This window comes from Psammomys obesus, unplaced genomic scaffold (assembly GCF_907164565.1).
Source record: "Psammomys obesus unplaced genomic scaffold, mPsaObe1.curated_primary_1811, whole genome shotgun sequence".
Lineage (NCBI taxonomy): Eukaryota > Metazoa > Chordata > Mammalia > Rodentia > Muridae > Psammomys > Psammomys obesus.
The window spans coordinates 12,370,275-12,380,799 of record NW_026591598.1 but is presented as its reverse complement, the minus strand read 5'-3'; positions in this window follow the sequence as shown (position 1 = coordinate 12,380,799).

The following is a 10,525-nucleotide window of genomic DNA, read 5'->3' as shown; positions in this document are numbered from 1 at the left end:
TCACTTCATGCTGAAAGGGCTTTCTGAGGGCTGGTGGGGTAGCTCAGGGTATAGGTGCTCGCTGCCAAGGCTGACACCTTGCACTCACATGTTCCTCTGTTTTCCCTGCACTGACATGCTCACAGCTCAGAAAGGGGACAAACACGAACTCCCTTGGGGTGCCTCAGAACCCTGCCCTGACACTTGGAAGTCCGCCAGAGGCTTCCCTGGACTCCGCACACGTGTTCACTCTTGGGCCCTGTAGAAGACCCTACGAGGTTGTGGAATATATGGGTACAGAGACAGGACTGATGGAAGATGATCTGCAAGCTTATATTTCTAGCAACTCAGGAGACTGAAGCAGGAGAACCTAACTTTCAGGCCATCCTGGGCTACATAGTGCTGTCATGTCTCAGCACGAAAGCTGAAGCAAGGCTTGATGGTACACGCCTGTAACTCCAGTACTTAGAAGACAGACGCAGGAGTTCAAAGCCAGCCTGGGCTACATGAGACCCTATCTCAAAATACCAAAATACTGTCACCACACACCTCTGGTCCCCACCATGACCCCTCACCACAAGCCACACCACCCCAAAAGAAAAGGTATAACATTGTGTGTGTGTTTGCTTGTTTTTTAGTGTTTTTCGAGACAGAGTTTCTCCCTGTAGTCCTGGCTGTCTTGGCTGTCCTACTTGCTTTGTAGACCAGATCCCCCTTTAAACCCCTTTAAAGCAGTGCGTCAGGACTGCCTGGCTTAAGAGCACATTTTTAAAAGTAAAAAGACAGAGCAGAAGACCAGGGTTCAGTTCCCAGCATCCATATGGGGGCTCACAACTGTTATTCCCCGCCCGGGGGGGTCTGGCACCCACGTGTGGCCCATACGAGCACTGCATGCTTGTGATGCATGCAGGCAAAACACTCATATACATAAATATAGAATAGATACTAAAAAATAAGTTCTTTAAATAGTAGGGGATGGAGAGATAGCTAAGCAGTTAAGATTCCTGGCTATCTTCCAGGAGACCTGGGTTCAAATCCCAGGGCCCACAGGGTGGCTCACAATTGTCTTGTAACTCTAGTTCTGAGGAATCCAAGGCCTCTTCTGGATGTGCATGGTACACAGATATACATGCAGGAGAAACACACATAGGCAGAAAAAAGTAGATCTCTTTCTAAAGGGTTTAAAAAAGAGAGAGAGAGAGAGAGAGAAGCCTTGAATGTCGGATGAGGGCTTAGGTTAAATTCTACAGCACTCCCCCACACAAAAAAAGTTTAGGGGGAGTCCTAAGAGCAGAGGGGCCAGTCTCAGGAGAGGGGAGATGAGGAGGAGCCAGCCCCATCAAGATTACAGGACAAAGGACAGAAAGCCAGGCATGGTGATTCAGGCAGGAGGACTGCCGTGAGTTCAAGCAGCCTGGGCTGCTGCATGAGGACCTGTCGATTTTTGAGGCTCTCATGGTTCCCCTGGTGTTTGCCGAGCACTCGCTAAGAGCCAGGCTCTGTGCTAAGCACTTGCCTGCCTTGTGGCATTTCATCGCCTGATCAATCTAACACTGAGGGAACCGCTGCTCCCCCACCGATGGACAGGCAAGTCAGGCACAGAGAGGCAAAGTGACCTGTGTGAAGTCACACAGCCAGCAGCAGGTGGCTCTGAGACACAGCCCGGTCTGAGCTCATGTCTCCGTGGAGGGGTGTCTGGGACGAGGTGATAGTTTCAGACCATCTGAGGGAGAAGAAGATGAGAACTCGTCTCAGGCATCCTTCCCTGTTCACAGGGCCTGCTGTTCATTCAGGCACGGGTAGCGTGGCGCCTCAGGAAAGGGGGGCCTCTCCCCTCTCATGGGGAATAAGTCACAGGAGGTTTATGTTGGTAGATGGTTTTGTGTACTGTGTATTCAAATGCTTGTTTTTGTACCCAGGGATCTTGTTACAGTACAGACGCTGGCATTAACATTGTTATTGAAGCATCTCCTGGGTCAATGTTGGGGAAAAATTGTTCTCCACCACTTCTGATTAGTTAATAAAGAGCTGAGCAGCCTATAGCTGCGCAGGAATGCTAAGGCAGGACTTCCAGGCTCAGAGAGGGGTTCCCAGGTGGAGAGCAGAGAGAGAGAGAGAGAGAGAGAAGGATGCCACGAGGGAGTCACCGTGAGGACATGCATGAAGCTGGAGCAGCCAGGGGGAGACTAAGATGACAGATAAGGGGGTACACGGCTGGGAAGTAGTTCAGACCAGCATAGATGGGTTAAAATATTTATTATTAATAAATAGAAAGGTCTCCGCGTTGTTATTTGGGAGCTAGGGCAGGTATTAGAAAAGCCCCTACTTTTAATTTTGCAGGTTTAAGCCTGTAATAGTAATCTCATTCCTTTCTGTCTAACGGTGCAGCCATTGCCAAAGCCATATTATTAGCAATAACATCTGCTAACCATAAGGACTTTCTCCACGCTAAGAACATGAGTGTGAGAAGTAAGCTTCGCTCTTGCTTTGGAATGGGGCTGTGAGCGAGTGGAAAGCCATTAGTAAAAGTCCCTGGGTTGGGTGGGGGGCATGTATGGAGAGATGGCAGTTAAGAACACTGCCTCTTCTTTCAGAGGACCCGGGTTCAATTCCTAGCACCCACACGGCAGCTTACAACTGTTTGTAAGTTCAGTTCCAGGGAATCTGACACCCTCATTCATATGTACATGCAGGCAAAATACCAATGCACATTAAAAAGTAACAAATTACTAAAAAATAAAAAGTCCCTGGGATCTTGGTGCCAATCGGAATTTCCTGACTCTTGCCTACTTAAGAGGTATAATAGGGCTCAGTGGTTAGAGCTCTGGCTGCTCTTCCAGAGTACCTGGGTGGTACTTCCAGACACACACACACACACACACACACACACACACACACACACACAGTGGCTCACAACCGTGTCCCAGGGGAGCTTGTGCCCTCTTTGGCTCTGCAGGCACACATGCGGTGCACAGACATACATTCAAGGAAAACACAGACATGCATGAAAACTTTAAAAATAAAGTAAACGTTCTTTTAAAAAAAGAAGCTCAGAGTCGCCTTCAGCTACATAGTAAGTCCAAGACTAACTGAGTTATTTTAGATCCTGTCTCAAAACCAAAAGGTGGCCAGGCATGGTACAGGCTTTTAATCCAGCACTCAGAGGGAGGGGCAGGCAGATCTCTGTGAGTTTGAGGCCAGCCTGGTCTACAGAGTGAGTTCCAGGACAGCCAGGGCTTGGATCAGCCTGTGCAGCAAAGGAGGAAGAGCCTTGCTGGTGTCTGTGTCCTGGACAAGCTTTGCCACCTGGGAGGAGCAATTCACAGCTTCCTGTTGACTTTCTCCGGCCACACTGGACAGGCAGGTGCAGAGCCCCAGCAAACAGACAGTGGGACGGCCTCCAGCCTGGACACCGGGAAGGCCAGCTCTGTTGAAAGTCAAGGGGTGAGATGGGGAAATTCCCACGTGGGCCGCACTGGGCAGCAAAACATGTCTGGCCATTCAAGCCTCACACCTGTCCTTCAGGGAGAGCTGTGTCTTTCCCCTCCCAGCAGGAAATGAGATTCAGAGAGTGAGCTGACTTGGCCAAAGTCACACAGCCAGAAATGGTAGAGCGACTCTGAAACCTTCTGTTAAGGTCAGTTATTGAGTGTTTGTTATGGCTGAGCAGTGAGCTGAGACTTTTCCACACTTCCTGTCGCTCTAAGTGACTCAGCGGGGTAGGGAGTGGTACCTCCCCTGCTTCCAGCTGACCTGCAGAGGCTCAGAGACATGCAGTCACTTGGCCAGGCTCCACCAGGAGTAAGTGGCAGAGCCAGGGGCATCACCAGGAAGTTATAAACCAACATCACCACCAGTCATTAGGACAAACTAGAAAGCCATGGGCCTGGCAGCTGGAGGGAGCAGTATGAGTCACCAGGGTGGGCTGAGCCCAGGGCTGTTTCTGAGGGGAGACAGACTCTCACAGTGTAGCCTTTGCTGGCCTAGAACTCGCTCTGTAGAAAAGGTGGGCCTCTAACTCACAGGGATCCACCTGCCTCTGCCTCCCAAGTGTGGGGATTAAAGGTGTGTGTCATCATGCCTGGCTGTAAGCTTGCATCATTCATTCATTCATTCATTCATTCATTCATTCATTCATTCATTCATTCATTCATTCAAACACAGGGTCTGGAGTATCGCCGGAAATTTGGCAAAGATTGGCCTTGAAGACCTGATTCTTCTGCCTCTGCCTCCCACGTGCTGAGATTACAGGTACAGGGTACCATGCCTGGCTTACTTTCATTTTAATGAAGATTCAAACACATGAAAGTAGGGAGAACATTCTAACGAGCTCATATAATCAAGGCCAGCTTCAGTGCATTGGTTTTGGTTGTGTGTGTGTGCATGTGTATGTGTGTGTGTTTGGAGAATGACCAAAGACCTCATGCGTGCTAAGCACCAAGCTCTAACTCAACCTTTTTGTTTTAAAGCTTGTTTGCCAGTTTCATATGTTTACATGAAGGATTTTAGTCATGTTCAACCCCCATTGCCCTCCTCCATCCCCTTCCCTCTCTCACTGGAACCCTTCTTCTCAACCAGTTTATTTCTCCCCCCTACAAGCATTAGCTGTAGATGGGAAAGCCGGAAAGAGCGTTACCTCCTGGCCTTCCTCCATCCATGAGGAGATGTTGATGGGTCCAGTTCTGTGTAAGTCTCGTCAGAGAACCACAGCTGCCATGAGTTTACGAATGAAACGGCTACGTCTCGTCCAGAAGACATCTTTTTTGATGCACGCCCAAACAGTACAGGCCATTTCCTGTTGCCCTTGGTGGCCCACCAGGACCTAGTGCTGATACCCCACCCTTTGGGCACAGGTTGTAGAGGGTTAAGCTGGAGCTGAGCCGGAAGCTTCCTCCACATTGGCTAGCCCTCGGAGTCCTGGAAGGTGCCGCACAGGCTGCCAGGGGAGGAAAGTCATCAACCGTCTTACTTCGCTGTGAATCCTGCAAAAAGCTGCACTACTGACCTGCCAGCCACAATGTGACCACCAGTGCGATAGTGGCATGGCTGTTGTGGGGTAAGCAAGTACTTCCCAATTCAATGTGAGGCCTTCTTGACAGTGGGGAACCCATGGCTGGTTCTGTAGGCCTGGCCAAAGTGTTGAGGAGTGGAAATCATGGGCTCTAGTGAGAAACCTACTACTGTTTCTTTTTTCTTTCTTTCTTTCTTTCTTTCTTTCTTTCTTTCTTTCTTTCTTTCTTTCTTTCTTCCTTCCTTCCTTCCTTCCTTCCTTCCTTCCTTCCTTCCTTCCTTCCCTCCCTCCCTCCCTCCCTCCCTCCCTCCCTCCCTCCCTCCCTCCCTCCTTTCTTTCTTTCTTTCTTTCTTTCTTTCTTTCTTTCTTTCTTTTCTTTTTGGCTAAATAATCATGTTGCCAACCTTCTTTTTTTCATTTTATTTTGAAAGAGGGTATTGCCAAGCCAGGCGCAGGGGTATACGCACTCAGGAAAGCAAAGGCAGGCAGATCTCTGTGAGTTCGAGGCCAGCCTTATCTGCAAAGTAAGTCCAGGACAGCCAAGACTACACAGAGAAACCCTATCTCAAAAAGCCAAAAAGAACAAGAAAGAGAAAAAAGAAGGAAAGAGGGTGTCACCAAGATGAGAGTGCCGATCACAACTCACTCTATAGCCTCTTTGCCTTCAGCTTTTGATCCTCCTGCCTCAGTCTCCGAGTAGCTGGGGTTATAGGCATGCACTAAAAGGCCTGACTGAAATTCTCACGTACACAGGTCATGCTTATTATCTCCATTTTTACAGATGGGGAAACTGAGGCACAGACTGGTATAACGGAGTTGCCACATGTCCACAACAGGTACTGCTGAAGCCGGAACAGGCCTGTTTGATCCCTAAGTCTGTGCTCTCTGGAACTGTCACTAGAAAAGGGACTTTTCAGAAACCTGAGAGTTTGCGGCCTCTTGGCTCCCAGGAGAAGACGCTAGCCAAAGGCTGGAAGCTAGGCTCCCACTCCCTCTCTGACTAAGACTCGCAATGTGATACCCAGCAGGCCACACCCACAACCAGTGACTCCATCTGCCAGGGGGAACAACTGCTGGAGAGGATCCCCAAGGGTCCATTCTCTGTCCCCAGTGGCCTATTCTTGGGGGAGTTGGTCCGAGATGACGAAATTAAGGAGGTAGTGGTGTCACGTGGGGGAGAAACCACCCCATCTCCCCTTCCGCACCCTCCTGTTTCCAGCTTGTTGACATGCTTCCCGGCTTTAGCACAGTACATCACAGAGCAGGTCTGTCTCAAGTGTCTGCCTGCTCCCAACTGCCCCTTCCTGCCCCCTCAGGATGTGGGGGGTTGTCCTGCCTCTGCTCCGGACTTTCCCCAGGAACAGGAGCATGGGAGTTGGTTTGCTAAGGCTTGAGGTCTCAACTGTAGGCTTTGATGTCATCCTCAGCTAAGAGTCAGCCCAAGTCACAGGACCAAACCGATGGTCATCTGATGTAGTGGCTAAGGTCAGAGCAGTTGGCAGCATCGGGCCCATGGGTTCTGGGGCACGGTGCAGTGTCCCCGGGGCCAGGACAATGTCCCCTGGGCCTGACCCACATGCCACAGGAAGGAGCAGAGTGTCCCTGGAACTCGGCACATGAAGCCTGGGCAAGGAGCCCATGGCCGCCTTCTACTGTCCCCAGGTCTAGACAACACTTATGGACAGCTGGAGGGCTCTGGGGAGTGGGTAGAGGATCTCTGTAAGTTCAAGGCCAGCCTGGTCTACATAGCAAGTTCCAGGACAGCCAGAGCTACATAGAGAAACCCTGTCTCAAAAAACTAACAAAATAAAATAAAGGGGCTATCTCAGGGGACATGAGTCAGCTGTCGATTGATGGGCCCGAGAAAGGGCGTGAAAGTGCTCTGTGAAGTGGGAGGAGTGGCGGAGCCACGCACCCTAATACCGTGAGAGAAATGAAGAGGCCACAGAGGACCAACACAGCTGAGGTCAAGTTTAAGATTCTTCCCAGCAGCGGTTAGTTCTATCACCTCAGGCAGGATGGCCAGCCTGTGTGTCAGGAAGCAGCATATCCGTGCGTCAGGAAGCAGCATATCCGTGCGTCAGGTTGCTTCCATGTTGAAAATGACAGTTGGGGAGAGCAGAGATCTCTCTGGACTTCATGGTGACTGTCCTTCTCTACAGCACAGAGAGGGAGCCTGTGTCTGATCCATGGCAGTTCTTCAGAGACATGTCCTCCTGGCTAGGGGGCAGGACTGGCTACCATCTGCTCAGCTGAGCTCTGGAGATATCAGTCTGCAGATGTGTTTGTGTGTTTGTTGAGACAGAATCTCACCCCAGGCCAGCCTGGTGCTTAGTATGCAGCTGAGGATAACCTTGAACTCCTGGTCTTCCTGCCTCCACGCCCGAGCGCTGAGATCAGGGGCCTGGACTGCCACATCTGGCCTGCTGTGGCACTGGGGATGGAGACCAGGGCTTCACATATGCCAGGCAAGCACTCTACCACCTGAGCTACGTCTGGTCTCAATAGGTAACCACGGCTGATCTCCAGCTCACGGCAATCCCCCTGCCACAGCCTGTGGAGCTCTGTGATGACACCCCTGCTGGCCTCACTTCTTTTTGAGGTGAGGTCTCCATGTACAGCTCAGACTGGCCCTTGTGACGCCCCCCCCCCCAGCCCCAACAACCTCCATCTAGGGATGGTCCTTTGCTGTAACAAATTATCCCCAAAGTTAGCTTAAAATCATAGTAAGCATGACAGTCGAGGTTCTGGTGGATCCGCTGTCAGGAGCCGCTGCGTTGGTGTTCAGGGCCTCTAAGAGTTCGTGGTGTAGACATTGACCGGACTGCAGGCCTAACTGGGAGCCTAACTGGAGCTAGGGGAACCTCTTTTCATTTGTTTGTTTGTCTGTTTTCGAGACAGGGTTTCTCTGTCCTGGACTTGCTCTGTAGACCAGGCTACCCTCGAACTCACAGCGGTCTGGCCGCCTCTGCCTCCCAGAGTGCTGGGATCACAGGTGTGCGCTGCCAGCCCTGGCTGAGGAGCCACTCTCAAGACAGCTCACTCCGCATTTACAAGTTGAAGCTCTCAGCCCACATCCCTGTCCACAGGTCCCCTGGCTCGTTCCTAAACCATGTCACCTCGCTCAGAGCAAGTGAGTCACGACACACGCTTTTTAATTCTTACTGTGTGTGTGTGTGTGTGTGTGTGTAGAGGTCAGGGGACAACCTGCATGAACTGAACTCAGGTCAGACTCGGTGGCAAGTACCGAGCCATCTCTCTAGCCGGATACTCTCGTCGTGACTGAATTCTACCGGGCTCACAGCCCAGCCCTGAAAGGGGCTCAGACGGGGGTGTGCATACCAGGAGGCAAGATTCACTGGAACTGCCGAGGGCTTCCTTGGAGGCTGTCCTGAGCATTTTATGGGTCCCGGTTTATTAGTTCATGAGGTCCGTTCCAGTCCCATCCCCATCAAACAGATAAGGAAGCTGCGTCATATGCTCATTACATATGAGCATTGCACTCTGGGTAATAAGTCTAGCGTTAGGCTCCTGGAAAACAGCCTGGGGTGTTCCTAGAAGCTGGGAGCTTGTGTTGCCCCCCCCCCCACAATTCGCAGCCATAACTGAGTGTAATGATATGTGGAGACCACGCCTCCCTCATGAATCAAGTTCAAGGCCAGCCTGGGATACATAAGCGCCTGCTTTAAAAATAAATAAATAAATGAATGAATGAATGAATGAATAAATAAATAAATAAATAATAGGCTGGGTGGTGATGGCACACGCCTTTAGTCCCAGCACTCGGGAGGCAGAGGCAGTTGGCTCTCTGTGAGTTTGAGGCCAGCCTGATCCAAAGAGTGAGTTCAAGGACAGCCAGGGCTACACAGAGAAAGCCTGTCTCAAAGAAACCTAAATAAATGTTTTTAAAATGTAAACAATAAAAACAGTGGTGGGGGATCACAAGGCCCCATCCTCCCTCCAAGCCCACAGCTAGGAAGATATATGTGCACACACCTCGAGATGCTGCATTTCTAGGGGCCCACTGTGCTACCTTCACTTGGGCTCCCAGGCTCTAGACTCCAGAACTCACTAGAAATCAGTTTCTAGTGTTGAATTCTGCTAATCTGTGGAAGTTTTGCTATAGCAGCCCAAGTAGATAATTGCATTTTGTGTATGTGTGTGTGAAAGAGAAACAGAGACAGAGAGACACAGAGAGAGAGTTCATACATGCTTACGTTTAAGTCAGAAGACCATGCATGTCCTCAGGACTAAAGAGCTCAGTCACCAGGCATGGCAGTGAGTGCCTTTACCCACTGAGCCATCTCGCTGGCCCCCAATGTGGTATTTAAGGCCTGGAACTCAAACTGCCTGCCTAAAGGGACAACCTCACTTCTTTCTTCTGCCCTGTGCACCCTGGCTGGCTCCCACACTTCCTGCCTGTGCCCAGGCCTGGAGGAGAGGCTGTCCTCCCTGGTAGGCACCCTGAACTCCCAGAAGGACCCAGAAAGAACTGAGGGAAAGTGCTCCAGGCACACTGCGAGCCAGTGGCTCTGTGCTGCCTCTGCTGCCCCTTTCTTTGTACCTCAGAGGGCCTGGCTTGGGGGGTCCAGCTGTTGCTGTACCCCTCCCCCACCAGCCTGAAGCTGGGGCTTGCCACACACAGCTTCCGAGACTGTCCGGGTCACAAACAGCAAGCAGGGGGAAAAACAGACTATATTTAAACCCGCAGTTGCTCCATAAACAAAACTAAAAGACAAGTAACTGGCTGAGGGGGAAAAACACCAGAGACACGTGACGAGACGGATTGTCAGGGCAGTGAGGAGTTCAAAGGGTAATAGAGAGAGCAAGGGGGCACAGAAAGGTGATTAACAGGCATGGGTGCACTGAGCCCCCAGCAAAAACAGAGGCAGCGTGCTTAGCCTCATTTGCTTACGAACGTCACGTCAAAGGCATCATAAAACTCGATTTTCTTCTATAAAACCGGCAAAAAAAAATTTTAATGATTGGCTCCTCTCGAGACCCCAGGGAACGCAATTTGATAAAAATCACAATGTAAACTATTCCTCCAGGGGGCAGGAGAGGCGGCTCAGTGGTTAAGAGCACTGGCTGCTCCTGCAGAGGACCCAGATTAGAAAATCCCCAGCACCCACAGGGCAGCTCACAACTGTCTGTAGCTCCAGTCAGGGTAGTGGTGAGGATCCAGCGTCTTCTCCGGCCTCCTCTGGGTGCTGCACGTATGTGGCACACAGACATACATGTAGGCAAAACACCTATATACATAAAGTTAAAAAAACCACATTCATACATGTGAGTCAGCAACTGTGCTCCGAGGAATTAAACTTATGAAACTACCAATAAATATATAATAGATACAGTTTTTAAGCTGTGAACAAATAAGGATTTTTTTTTTTTTTTGAGACAGGTGTTTAAATATATAGCCCAGGCTAGCTGCCTCGTACCTGTCGTGGCAGCACTTGGGGGACTGAGGCAAGAGCATTGCCTCAAGTTGGAGGCTAGCCTGGGCTACCTGGTAGGACTTTGTCTTGAAACTCA